This window comes from Macrotis lagotis, chromosome 2 (genome assembly GCF_037893015.1).
Source record: "Macrotis lagotis isolate mMagLag1 chromosome 2, bilby.v1.9.chrom.fasta, whole genome shotgun sequence".
In the NCBI taxonomy this organism is placed as follows: domain Eukaryota; kingdom Metazoa; phylum Chordata; class Mammalia; order Peramelemorphia; family Peramelidae; genus Macrotis; species Macrotis lagotis.
In genome coordinates, this window is record NC_133659.1 from 331,643,736 (window position 1) to 331,657,893 (window position 14,158).

Sequence of the window (14,158 nt, forward strand, 5' to 3'; positions counted from 1 at the left end):
TGGAGATCGGCCGAGTAGGGCAATCAGGGACAGCGAAGGGCCTTCGTTCTTGCCATATGAGGAGTGCCTGAAAGAGCTGGGCATGTTTAGCCTTAGAAAAAAGAAGAGTGAGGAGAGACATGATGCTGTCTCCAGGTATTTGAAGAGCTGTCACGGCAAAGAAAGGATTAGGATGATTCTGCCCAGGAGGCAGTGCTAGGAACAATGGATGGCGGCTGGAGAGGGAGAAATGTTGGCTCCATTACAGAACAGTGGAATCTAGAAATCAAGAACTGTTCCCAATTGTGATCAGATGGCTCCAGAGGTGGTGAGGTCCCCATCTCCAAGAGTGCTCAAGCAGGCGATGATGATGATGATGATGATGATGATGATGTAATAAAAGGTAATATTTATAATAGCTTCCAAAGACCCAGGTTCTTTTTTGAGATGTTACAGAGGGTCTCTGAGCCCTTTGCTGACTCTGAGCTTCCCATTCCATTTTTCCTTTACTCATATAGCCTAGAATTGCCATGGGATGGTCAACTCCTTTGTCCCCTTCTGCAACTCTATATAAGGATTGGGGAATCGAGGCCTTTGGCGGGGGGGGGGGGGGATCTGTGAACTACCTGGGCTTCACCACTGCACTTGGTGACCATAGATGGAATGACCAGCTGCTTCTTTGACCAGATGCCACCCCCACCACCCTTAGACAGACAGCCAGGAGACCTACAATTGTCAGTGGATGCTATTCGTCAATGTATTTATTACCTGAAGGGGCCACTGATAGCCCTTAGAATCTGACTGCACAGATGAGTCTTTTTAAAAAAAGTTTATTTTAGACAATGGGGTTAAGTGACTTGCCCAAGGTCACACATCTAGGCAATTATTAAGTGTCTGAGGCAGGATTTGAATTCAGGTCCTTCTGACTTCAGGGCTGTTGTTCTATCCACTGTGCCACCTAGCTGCCCCTGCATAGATGAGTCTTTGCTAGATCTGGAGCTGGAAGAGACTTCAGAAGTCACTGAGTCTAATCCTCTCATCTTACGAAAGAAGAAACAGACCGAAAGAGAGAAAGGCACTGGACCAAGTCACCTAACTTATGGATTTGAACCCTGATCATCTGACTAACTTCTCTACTCATCTCACTAAAATCGTTAGGGATCCTTATACAAAGGTGAGAGTAGGCAGAAGGCTTGCCCAAGGTCACACAGAGAGGCCACCCTGGCCCCAGCTCTTCACATTTCACCTTCTTTCCATGGCACAGATTATATTGCTGTCCCCCAGCATGGAGCAAGGCTTTGAGGGATTGGTCCCAGAGTAGGAAACTTTAAGTCCTTGGGGACAGAGTGTTGGGGTATCCCAGGGTCCAGGGAAGGGTGGGCCAGAGCACCATATTTATCTTTGAGGCAACATGAATAACAGAATCATAGAATTTTAGGACTAGGAGGGGTCTTAGAATGGGGGATGTCAGACCTGGCAGGGACCTTAGAATAGGGATGTCAAAGTTAGGAGAGGTCTTACAACAGGGGACATCAAGGCTGGGAGAGACCTCATAACAGGGATGTCAGAACTGGAAGGGGCGAGCCTTAAAATCTAAGGGCTAAGAGAGATTTTGGATCAAGGATGTCAGAAATGGGAGGGGCTGTACAGCAGGGGATGTCAGACAGACGGGGAAACTGAGGCAATTAGTCAGGGAGCTGGAGCTGTGGTCTGGGGGTATCCTGTTTTTCAGGCCAGGGCTCTCTCTCTCCATTAGATTAGATGAGCCACATGCAGGACCACCAAGGCCTGGGTTCCAGTCCTCTCTGCCACATCCTGGCTGCGTGAGCTCTCATAAGCTCTGCAGCCAGTGTTGACCCGCTTGGCAGGAGGCCGCTTCCTCATCAAGAATTGTCCAAATCACTGAAATCTCAGGTCCCAAAGAGGAAAACAGTCGAGTCCGTTAATAGCAAAAACAACAAGGAACGGAGTCCAAGGCCTCAGCAAAGGCTTTCCTCACCGTGACCTTGGACAGGAGCTAATTTAGTCTTGTTGACAAATCCAAAGTGACAGAGTGGGGTACTGAGGCAGGGGGAGGGGCCCGGCACTGAGGGTCCCAAAGCATCCTAGGTCATCCTAGGAGACACTGTGTCTCCGGCCCCTCCTCGCCTCCCTCCAGGCAGGCCTCCCCCTCCCCCAGCTTCCCTGGAGGATTCCTCTCTCTCCATCTGGCCAGTCCAAAGCCCAGCCCAGGAGCAGCAGGAAGGGAGCCAGGCCAGGCAGCCCTGACTGCTGGCCTCCAGCACCCCCTAAAGGCCTGGCCTTGTTTAGTGCTCTGGTGGTGGAGATGAAGGCAGAGAAGCCCCATGATGGGGGGGCAGCAGAGGGGAGAAGCTGAGGAAACACTGCCCTTAATTTGGGGGGACTTGGGCTACCTGGGAGGGGACTGGCCAAGACCAGAAGCATCTTCTCTAAAGCCAAGGCGGCTGAGACAGATGCCCCCCAAACCCTCAGAATTCTAGGGTCCTGGTGCTCCCTTCGGCCTCAAGTCACATGGAGAACTCTTTATGTTAAGAGCTGGGGCCTTGGGGGAGATACCCCCAAGTCCTGCCTCCTGGGGCTCAAAGTCTGCTAAGCAAGGGAAGACCCAGACACAGAGGGACTGGGAAAGGATGCCCGGGAGAGGTCCTCCCCACTGCAGACCTTGTAGCAGCTACACAGCTGGGCTCTGGTACAGGGTGAGTGATGCTGAGCTTGGCATGGGGGGGGGAGGTGGACCTTGGGTTTGAATCCTGGCTCTCTGGACTCACAATGCCTCCTCCAGCCTCAGTTTCCTCTTCTGTAAAATGAGGGCAGCCACCTTCCTCGTGCCTACAGCAGAGGGCTACTGGAGGTTTCCATTAGATCCAGTATGGCCAAAGTGCCTGTTAAGCTTTGAAGTATGTGAGAATTAGGCCAACTGTGAGCCTGGGGGACAGGTGGGTGCCCAGCCAGTGGAGACTCTGGGGGACCGCAGGCGCCATCCTCTCCTCCCTCCCCATTCCAAGTGGGAAAGTGAGAGAAGTGTTGGAGGGAGACAACCTTGACCTGGAGGCTCTGGGGGTAGAGGACTAGAACCTGGTCTGGGTCTGTCTTAGCCTTTGGAGGGTACAGAGAAGCTTTTTAGGGACAGGGTGGAACAAGGCCAGACCTGAGGCAAGGAGTCTCCAGTCACTGGTTTCTAGGAGAAAAAAAGCATTGAAAACTTTTCAGTCTGGCTCCTTTAACACTCCCCTTCCCATTCTCTATGTGCCAGCAACTGCCCTATTGGCTGTTTGTCATAATCACACTCCATCTCTCACCCCAGTGACTTTGCCCAGGCAGTCCCCTCCACCTAGCATGCCTTCCCTCTTCCCCTCAGCCTTTTAGAATCTTTATCTTTCCTCAAAGCTTAGCTCATCATAGGGGCAGCTAGGTAGTACAGAGGACAGCTCCAGCCCTAAAGTCGGGAGGACCTGAGTTCAAATCCAACCTCAGACACTTATTAGCAGGGTGACCTGGGGCAAGGCCCTTAACCCTGAATGCTGAAAGAAAAGACAGCACGGTTTTGCTGATACTCTACTCCGTTTACTCAGTTTATATTTTATATCTAGTTATATGGCAGCTAGGTTTTTCAGTGGGAAGAGCACTGGAACTGGTGTCCAGGAGATCTGAGAATAATTCTTTCCTCATCACTATCTGCCTCAGTTTCCTCATCAATCAAATAGGGATATTAATATTGAAAGCACCTACCTCAGTTATTTTGAAGCTCAAATAAAAGCACTTTGCAAGCTGAGTTAAATAACATTATTTGTTATTATTTGACATTTTGCAGTTGGCTCTGCAGGCAGAATTCTTAGCCACCTAAGAGCCTCCCTATTAATTCTTCCCAGTAGAATGTAAACTCCCCGAGGGCAGGAATTTTTCTTTTTCTTTTCCAAGCAGCCAATTGATATTTATGATACTAATGTCTGCCCTTCACCCTCAAGGAAGACCACCACATCAGGGAGGAGACAGGTTTATTAAGCCAAGCATGGAAGCTCCCTGAGGACAGAACTGGTGTTTTTTAATTTTTTAAAGTTTTTTTTAAAAATATTTTTTATCTTCTTTCTTTTTTTAAATTTTAAACTGAAATCCAAAATAAGAAAAGAAAAAAAAATCATTCCTACGCACAGAGCAGAAGATGAGAGGATTCAAAATGTAAGGCAATGTGTTTCCATTTCAAGAAAGCCTACACTCTGCATTGTCCATCTTCCTATACAGCAGGAGATTTTTCATGAGCAGCTTTGCAGCCCTACTGATGCAGTAGGGATAGGCACTTAGTTGGATAGCTTGTAGAATGAATGAATGAATGAATAAGTGAGTGAATGAGTGAGTGAGTGAATGAATGAAAGGGACGAGAGAGTTGAGAACTGATGCAGGAGATGGCAGAGCCAGAACTGGCCAGGGAATATGGTCAGCCTGGAGGTTGGGGTTGCCATCTGGGTGAGGGAGAGAATCACCCTCTCTGACTGAGAACGGGGTCCTGCACCTTGTGCAAGCAGGGCTTCTATTGAGGAGCAGGGACCCAAACTTTTTTTTTTCAAAAACAAGTTTGAAGAACCCAGGTGACAATGCTAGGAGGAGACCTGAATGCTAGGCTTGCATCTCCTTCCAAGGTGACCTTATTGGGGCCTCAGTTTCCTGATCTGTAAAATGGGCAAGTCAGACACTAGTCAACCTCTACTGTCTCTTCCTTCTCTGACACTCCCTCCACTGTTGTGCCATCCCCAAGTTCTAAATTTCCCTGAGGGACACCCTGGTCAAAGCCTTCTTAATCAGAGCATCTTGGGGGCTGCCTCAGAGCAACCCTCAGAACCTAAGGACCTTGGCTGGTGCTGGGCTGTGGCTGAGAGGAGCTCTCTGGGAGACAGAGAGAGAGAGAGAGAGAGAGAGAGAGAGAGAGAGAGAGAGAGAGAGAGAGAGAGATGGGGGAGAGGGTTGCCCCTCCCAAAGAGAGCCTATATTTACCTCTCCCTTCTTTTCTCTCTTTCTCTCTCTCTCTCTCTCTCTCTCCCTCCCTTTCCCCCGTTATGTCTCTTTTCCTTTCCTCTGCTCATCTGTCTTGCAATCCCTCCATGCTTTTCCCTCTCTCCATCCCTCTGCATCCCCCCCCCCAGTTTCCCTGTCTGCTCCTCTCATCACTAGATGCTCTTATCTCTCTGCTCTCCTTTCAGTAACTCGTCTCTCTGTCCCTCTGTCTCTCCGGATCTTTCCACTGCCCCTGGCCTTATCTTCCCATCCTCTTCAGATCACTTGGCCTGCCTCTGCCTCTGCCTCTGCCTCTGGCTCTCTGACTGTCTCTGTCCTCCCTCCATCTTTCACTAACCTTCTCTGCCTTTCCTTGTCCCTCAGCCTGGTTTCCTCCTCACCTGTTGGAAGGAGATACCTGGAGAGATGTTTGTGGACAGACTCCGATGATGTAAATGAGGTGGCTGGCCTCCATCATGTCTCTGGGCCCTTCCGGCCCCGACATTCCACAGCTGTGTGACTTGGGGTTGAGGTCTGTCTGTGCACGCCCCTCTGCCTCTGCCCGCCTGCCGGCCCGTCTGTCTGTCTGTACAGATCTTTGTCTCTTTCTGTGTGTGCCCTGGGTAGAGGGAGAGGAGAGATCCCCCAGCCTGTACCAGGGGACAGCTCCCAGACTACCAGGGGGCCTACCGAGGAGCTAAAAGCCATGGGACGATTTAAAAATGAAGGGTGATGTGGATAGAGCACCGGCCCTGGAGTCAGGAGGACCTCAGACATTTCATAATTCCTTAGCTGTGTGACCTTGGGCAAATCACTTAACCCTATTGCCTTAAATAAATGAATTTTTTAAAAAAATTAATGGTGGGAGAGATGGAGCTCCTTCCAAATGGATGGGACCTGGGGGCTAGAGCCTTAACATCTTCCTCTGCCCCACCCTTCCAGAGCCCAAAGAGACTGGGGCCAAATGTGCCAAACAGAAATGCTCCCTGTGAGCCCCAACTCACCCCCCTTCCCCTTTCCAATGGGAAGGTGAACTTGATGTCAGAGGGAGGGGAGTGGCTTTAATCCCACAGACCAAGGTCTCCTCCAGCAGGAGGTGTACCCCCACCTCCCCTTTGGCAGGGGTTCCCCACTTCTCCCTCTAGATTCAAGAGAAGGGTTTGTTTTATCTCCAGGGAAAATTAGTAATTCCTTCCCAGACAGCCAGACTTGCAGCCAGATCCCCATCTGGGAGAAACAACCATCTTCTGGGGGGGGGGCAGGGTGAGTCAAGGTGCCCTCACCTGGGAGCTGAGTCACAACTGGATGGTGGGGCTGGGGGAGACACAGACAGACAGACACAGAGACAGATGAACAGATAGAATTAGAAGGGGGGAGGGAGTGTTGTGTGTGTTTGTGTGTGTGTGTGTGTGTGTGTGTATGTGACAGAGAGAAAGAGAGAGACACACAGAGACAGAGACAGAGACAGAGGAGAGAGAGAGAGAGAGATTCAGAGACAGAGAGAGACAGAGAGATTCAGAAGGGAGTGAATAAGCTGACCTCCTTTCCAGTTGTAGAAGTCATGAGGGTCTTTTTTTTTCCATTCCAAATCTCAGAATGGCTGAGGTAGAAAGGACCCCTTCAAAGCATAGATTTAGAGCTGAAAGGGACCTTGGAGGTTACTGTGCTCAATCCCCCCCCCATCCCATTTTGCAGATAAGAAAACTGAGGCACAGGGATGTAAATCAGTTAGCAAGGGTCTCACAAGTAGTAAGTGTCTAAAGGTAGGATTTGAATCCAGGGTCTCCTGCCTTCTCCAAGCTCAGCTCCCAAAGTCATCTAATAGCACCCCTGCCCATTTTTCTGCTGCAAAGTCTAAGGTTCAGAAGTCAGTTTGCTCTGGGCCACATAGCCATGGGCAGGCCCTGCCCAGCTCCTGCTGGGTGAATGTTCCCCCTATGGTCCGAGTTGAGCTGCAAGGACCTCTTCTTTGAACCGATTTCATCTCATCTCACAGGAATTGTTTAAACTGAGCTCAGGGACAAGGCTCAAGGTGCTGGGGCACCAGAGACAAAGCAGCCCAGAGCCCCTGCCCTCAGGGAGCTTGCATTCTGTTGGGGTTGCTTCAAGGTTTTGCCATCACCCAGAATCCCTTGTCTCCTTCAAGGCTCAACCTGTAGTTTAGGGGGGGTCAAACACTGACAAGAGTCAGAGGACCTGGGTTCTAGTCTCACCTTCCAATGCTTACTGCCCATGTGACACTTCTCCAGGCCTCAGTTTCCTTCTCTGTAAAATGAGCAGGTTGGACTCTAGGGTTTCTGAGGCCCCTTCCACTTAGACCCCTGTGATCCCAAGGGGTTACCCAACCTCTATTTAAAGATCCCCGGGGATGTCACAACCCCCAGGTAATGAATGTCATGAAAGAGCATCTTGTTAGGAAGTAGAATATAGAACATCAGAGTTGGCAGGAGGGCCCTTAGAGATCATCTAACCCAATTCTCTCTGTCCTGAGGAGGAGGCCATGACCCAGAGAAGGGAAGGGACTTGCCCCAAATCACCTGGGCAGCAGTAGGAAGGCTTAATTTTAACTCAAGTCCTCTGGATCCAGATACCATGCTCCTGCCTCTCCACAGTACACCCACCAGACATGCCATTCTTTCCCCTTATGAATAATCCTTGTGAGATGCAGTCCTATAACCTGGATCTACAGGGCCCAGGAGGCAGACGGGAAACAGGAAGAGAAGTCAGGGGTAAGGGAGGGAGTTGGAAAAGGTCCTTGGAGGTCATCAAGGCTGAGCCCCCCATTTAGCAGAAGAGACAAATGAGGAGCAGAGAGATTCAGCTAGAATCTAAGATCAGATTTTGAACCCAGGTCTTCCTTTCTTTTAATACAGCTCCTTTTCCAAAAGTAAGTGGTTGCCAGAGGCATTGCAGGAGACAGGAAGGGTCAAGGCCCCTTTTTGCAGACCTAGGGGCCAGTGGGCATGACCCCCTACGTTTTCTCTCCCAGTCTGGTGGGTGCTTTGGTTAATTTTGCTGACTCGCTTATCTTTTCCTCCTTCCCCTTTTGTTCTTTGTTACAAGGGACAGCTGGTTGAATAGATGAGGGGAATGGAAGAGAATATATAAATCAGAGATACATTAAAAGTTTCTTAAAGAAATCAAATGTATTGGGCAGCTAGATGGCACAGTGGATAGAGCATCAGTCCTGCAGTCAGGAGGACCTGAGTTCAAATCCAACCTCAGACACTTAATAATGACCTAGCTGTGTGGGCTTGGCAAGTCACTTAACCCCATTTGCCTTAAATAAATAAATCAAAAATCTCACAAAGAAGACTTAAGTTTGAATTCTGGCTGGAAGTTTACATGACTTTGGAGAAGTCATCTCCCCCTCTCTGAGACTGGTCTTTCTCAGCTGTAACTGAAGGGATTCTTCTTTCTTTCTCATTAATAAATAAAGGACTCTCTAAGGTCCCTTCCCTGATCCATGACTGTCCCTAAACCCAAGGAGCCAGGAAGGTTTGACCAATCTGTTAACAAACTTTTATTTTTTAATTTTTTTTAATTAACCAGCATTGCATTTTTAAAAATTTACTTTCAATTGAAATATTAATTGAATTAATTGAAAATTAATTTTAAATTCAAGCATTTTCTCCCTCCCACTCCCCTCATCCATTTAATAACAATATCATGATAACATTTGTCCTTCATTATTGAAGAAGACCTTGACATCAGGGAGGTGATGCCATGACAAACACAAGGGGCAGCCAGGTTGCTCAGTGGCTAGAGAACTGGCTTTGGAGTCAGGACTGGAGTTCAAATCCAATCCCAGACACTCACTACTTGTGTGACCTTGGGACAGTCATTCCACCCTGATTGCCTCGCATCCAGGGCCATCTCTGGTCATTCTGATTCCTATCTGTCCACTGGACCCGGATGTCTTTGGAGGAGAAAGTGAGGCTGGGGACTTAGCACAGCCCCCCTCACTCATATCTAAAATTAATATCAAAAGAAAAAATGAAACCCCTGAAAATGCACATCTCATTCTGCACCCTAAGCCTGTCCTCTCTCTGTCACCAGTCAGGCCCCAGATTTCATCTTGAACTCTTTGGAATCAAGGTTTTGAAATCAGGTCCATCAGTTTTAGAGTTTTTCAAAATTGTTTACCTTGTTTCAATAAACTTTTCCTATTCGAGACAATGACAGCAATAAAACAGCCCTGCCCTCGGGAAGCTTCCATTCTGTGGGTGAGACAACAACGTAAATGCAGAGTAAATACACGACTAGAAGGTTATTTGGGGAGGGAGGACACTAACATCTTGGGGAGGGGGGTTCAGATCCAGAAAGCCAGCCTGTAGAAGCTTTCGAACCCAGGAGGTTTCTTCCTGGGAGCCTACTGGACCATCCCCAGACCTCAGAGATCTCTCCCTTCTAACTGAGGCTGAGGCAGGAGGAAAGATGAAAGATTTAGAAACTGGTCAATGTCAAAACTCTTGGGTCAAGGTTAAGATACCTTAAGACTTGACCTGGGTGTCCAGAAAACTGGACTGGATTCGCCCATGGGCAGGATCTTGTGTATTCTCCCAATGAACTGGGTAGGATAAGGCTGGAGCCTGGGGTCCCTGGGGCTGCCAGGACAGGGATGGATACTCTTCTCCCACTGATCCCCAAAGCAGTCCAAATGGTGATGAATGGTGAAGGATGGATAGGTCTGGTTTCTTCTTCAGCCTCCGCACTTACCTGCCTCCGGGCTCATAGTTCCTCCAATATGGGGCCTCTTTCCTGAGTTTTGGGAAAGAGGAATGGCCTGGGGTTTGTGTGTGTGTGTGTGTGTGTGTGTGTGTGTGTGTGTGTGTGTGTGTGTGTGTGGCGGGGTAGAATAATGGAAATCCTTCATCCTTACAATGGGGGGGGGGGGCTTCATAATCTCTATGGCTCCTCTCAGGTCTGACATTGCAAGTTCTAAAGTCTCTCTCAGCTCTGATTTGGGTTGTAAGGTGCCTTCCTGATGTGATATTCTATACTTCAGTTTAGAGCCGTGTGTGTGTGTGTGTGTGTGTGTGTGTGTGAGAAGGGGCAGGTGCCTGCAGTCTCTTCTCCCCTCCCCAATTGCCACCCCAGCCTTCCTCTCTTGCACAATGACAGAAAGGGAGAAACGAGGGAAATGGCCATTTTCAGCCTGGCATTTTCAGACATCTCCATGCATTCCTGTTGTTAACTGGCAGGAGCCTCAGGCCCCAGGAAGGCAGGGCATGGGGGGGCCCCACCCCAGGTCCCTTCACACAGCTCCCATTGTGTTCCCTGACTGCAGACATTGGAGCTGGGAACCTGCCAGGGTTCTCCAGTCCCCCGGCCTCCCTCTCCACTCACCTTGGCTAGTCGTGTGCTCTAGAGGGAAGAAACAGCCATGTGTTCAAAGGTCACCATTCATGTCCTCTGGGGAGATACTGGAACCCACTCATTTCACAGATCGGGAAACTGAGATACAGAGAAAAGGAGCAGTATGCTATGATAACAACACTCCTTTCCCTGGGGCTTTAAGATTTGCAAAGCCTTTCCTCTCTCATATTGCCAGGGTGACCTTGGTTAAATCATTTCTTGTCTCCAAGACTCTTTATATTGATCTGTAAAACATAAAATTGGACTAGATGACTTAAGTCTATGATCTAATGAAATCCTGTGAGTCAGGGAGTGTGTATCAAGAACTATTTTTTTCTAGAGGAGAAAACTGAGGTGTAGAGAAGTGATATCACTTGACCAGTATAAACACAACTAACCAGTATAATGACTCAAACAGCAGGAGAGGGTTTGCCCAGTCCTATGACCCTTGAACCCAATAACTCTCCCTAAGTCTCAGTTTTCTCATCTGTAAAATGGATGCAATGATACTTTTCTTGACCACCTCCCAAGGTTGTTATAAGAATCGCTGACAATAGACATTTATTAAACATTTATTATGAAGTCCTGGAGGACAAAGCAGGTTTAATTGAAATAAAGCCACTATGGATAGAGCACCAGCCTTGGAGTCAGGAGGACCTGAGTTCAAATACGGACTCATACATTTAATAATTACCTAGCTGTATGATTTTGGGCAGGTCACGTAACCCCATTGCCATAAATGAATGAACGAGTAAAGAAATAAAGAAATATAAAGAAATAAAAAGAAATAAAGCCACTATCCTTATCCAACTCACAGTTTAGGATGTCCACATAGGACACAGACTTCAGTAATAAAGTGAGAGGGACCAAGTGCTGGAAGAGGACACAGACTGAGAACTGAGAGGAACCTGAGAGGTCATTTAATCCAATCTCTTCAGTTTTTAAACAAATGTATGGGTATTTTTTGTTTTCCTATCACCTTCATTTAATAAGAGAAATGCAAATTAAAACAGCTCTGAGCTACCATTTCACATCTATCAGATTGGGTAAGATGACAAAAAAGAAAAATGATCAATGTTGGAGAGGAAGTAGGAAAATTGAGACACTAATGCATTGTCGGTGGAGTTGTGAACTGATCTAACCTTTCTGGAGAATGATTTGGAACAATGTCCAAAGGGTTATAAAATTGTGCACACGATACAGAAATACCGATTCTCATGGTATATCCCAAAGAGATCATAAAAAGTGGGGGAAATCTCACATGTTCAAAAATATTTATAGCAGATTTTTGTAGTGTCAAAGAATTGGAAATTTGAGGGATGCACATCAACTGGGGAATGACTGAACAAATTGTGATATGTGAAAGCCATGGAGTATTATTGTTCTGTAAAATATCATGAGCAATTGGACTTTAGAAAAGCCTGGAAAGATTTGCATGAACTGATGCTGAGTGAAGGGAACAGAACCGAGAGAACGTTGCGTGCGCACATCATCGACAACACTGTGAGATGATATCTGTGATGGCGGTAGCTCTTCTCAGCAGTTCAGAGATCTAGGACAACCCTGAGATATCCATTCAGGGAAATGCCATCCACATCCAGAGGGAAAAAACTATGGAGTCTGAATGCAGAGCAAAGTGTACTGTGTTTGCTTTTTTAAATATTTTATTTAGAGCTTTCTTTTCTTTCTCGTGGTTTTTTCCCCCTTAGTTCTAACTCCTCTTTCGCAACATGACTAATATGGAAGTATGTAAAACACAGTTGTAGATGTGCAACTTTTATCAGTTTGTTTACCACCATGGAGAGTGGGGAGGGAAGAGAGGGTGGTAGAAAAATGTGGAACACATAAACTTGCAAATGAACCAGTGTTAAAAACTACTTTTGCATGGAAAAAATTAAATAAAATTTCAAATAGGTAAAAAAAACCAACCAATCAAACAAACAAACAAAAACATTACCTTCATTTCATAATACATTTCTCTTCCCTGTCCCACTCAGAGAGCAGACAGCACAGATGATAAGAGTACTGATATGAAGTCAAGAAGACCTGAATTCAAATCCAGTTCCAGACACCTCCTAGTTGTGAGACCCTGGGCAAGTCACTTAACCTCTGTCTACCTCAGTTTCCTCATCTGTAAAATGGGGATCATAAGGCACTACTTTCATGCTTGTGAAGATCAAATTAGACATTTGTAAAGTGTTTTGTGAATCTTAGAGTATTCTAGAAATACTTATTATTATAATAACCAACTAACCTACCCCAGAAATCAAATCTGACTGTGTGTAAAATGTTTCACCCCCGGTTTCCCAATTCCATGAAGAAGAGAAGGAGAGCTAGTCTTATATCTCTTCTCATGACTCAAGATAATTCATTATCATGATTGTGTACTTTGTTTGGGTACTTGAATCCCATGACTTTCATCTCCACAAGCCCTTGCCACCTTGGACAGCACTCCAAGGGCTAATGGCTTTCTAAGATCCTGAGCTCTGAAATCCAACTGCCAGTCTTTCCTTTTCTCTTGGGTTCCTTTCCCTCTTTTCCTGAAGCCTTCCTCTTTGTTCCCTCCCTCTAGCTCCGTCTTTTGTCTTGATGTCATTTCTGAGCCCTTGGTCAGCCTCTCTCTCTCCCCAGTTGAAGCCTTTACCCCATTTTTGACCTTTCTCTGCTCCCTCCCTGGTCATTCTCACTACCTAGTGTTTCTGGTCCCACTCCTGAGCCAGCCTCTGTATACCGATGGAGAAACCTCAACAAATGTTCACTAACTGCTCTCAGCTGGGCACTCACTGCTGAATGGAAATCAATTCTGAAGAGAAATCTGAACCCGACACTTCTCTCAGGGCATCCACGACACCTCAACAGCCTTCCTTGATGCTCCCTGCTCTCTCCTCCTCAGAAGCAATGAATGAAAATGCTTCTTGAAAAATATTCACCTTGTGCTAAGCTTTCTCCTTGCTGTGGTCATTCCTTTTACTTGTGACTCCCGTTTTGTTTCGATTCACAGGATCACTGATGAGAGGTCAGGGCTAGGAGGGACCTTGGAGGTCATTTTGTCTAACCACTTGGAGGGAAGTTAGGGGACCTATCCAAGGTTGCACGGGCAAGTTTTGATTACAGGACCAACACTTTTTCCACTCTCCCTGGATCACACATGAACAAACATTTATAAACACCTACTAAGCTTCAGACACTTGCACTAGACATGGGGTAGACAAAAACAAGAAGAAATCCCCTGCCTCAGTCTCAGTTAGGAGGGAGAGTTCTCTGAGGTCTTGGTTGGGGGGTGGGGGTCAGGTAGGCTCCCGGGAAGAAGGCAAATCCGCAGTGTTTAACCAGAAACCTGCTGGAGATGATACCAGATCATGGAGTCTTGGCCAAAGGACTCTAGATTTGGGAGGAGGTTAGAGATTGGGGTGACAATCCTGGGGACTGAGATGGAGAATTCCCCAAGGGCTCATCCTCACAGAGCGGGTGGTCCCACCCACTTCTACCTTCTCAGCCTGCCACAGCCTGCCCCCTGCCCATCAGACGTTTGCCAACATTCTTCTGCCAGGGGCCCTGCGGCTGGCCACGTCCCATCGTCTCAGGGTCCCGGATTTTAGGCTGCCCTTCTCTCCCCCTTCGTGTACCCTCTCTGGATCATGTCCTGTCCTGTCCCCTCCTTCCCTCACTCCTCTCCTTGCGAGTCTGGTGGGATGCCCAGCCTGATTTCAAGGAGATGCCCCAGCAGGCCAGAGGCCTCCAGCACGTGCCAGGGCTTTTCTGAATTCCAGCTTCATCAGGAAACCCTGGGAGCCCTGCCAGGCAGGGCTGGGGA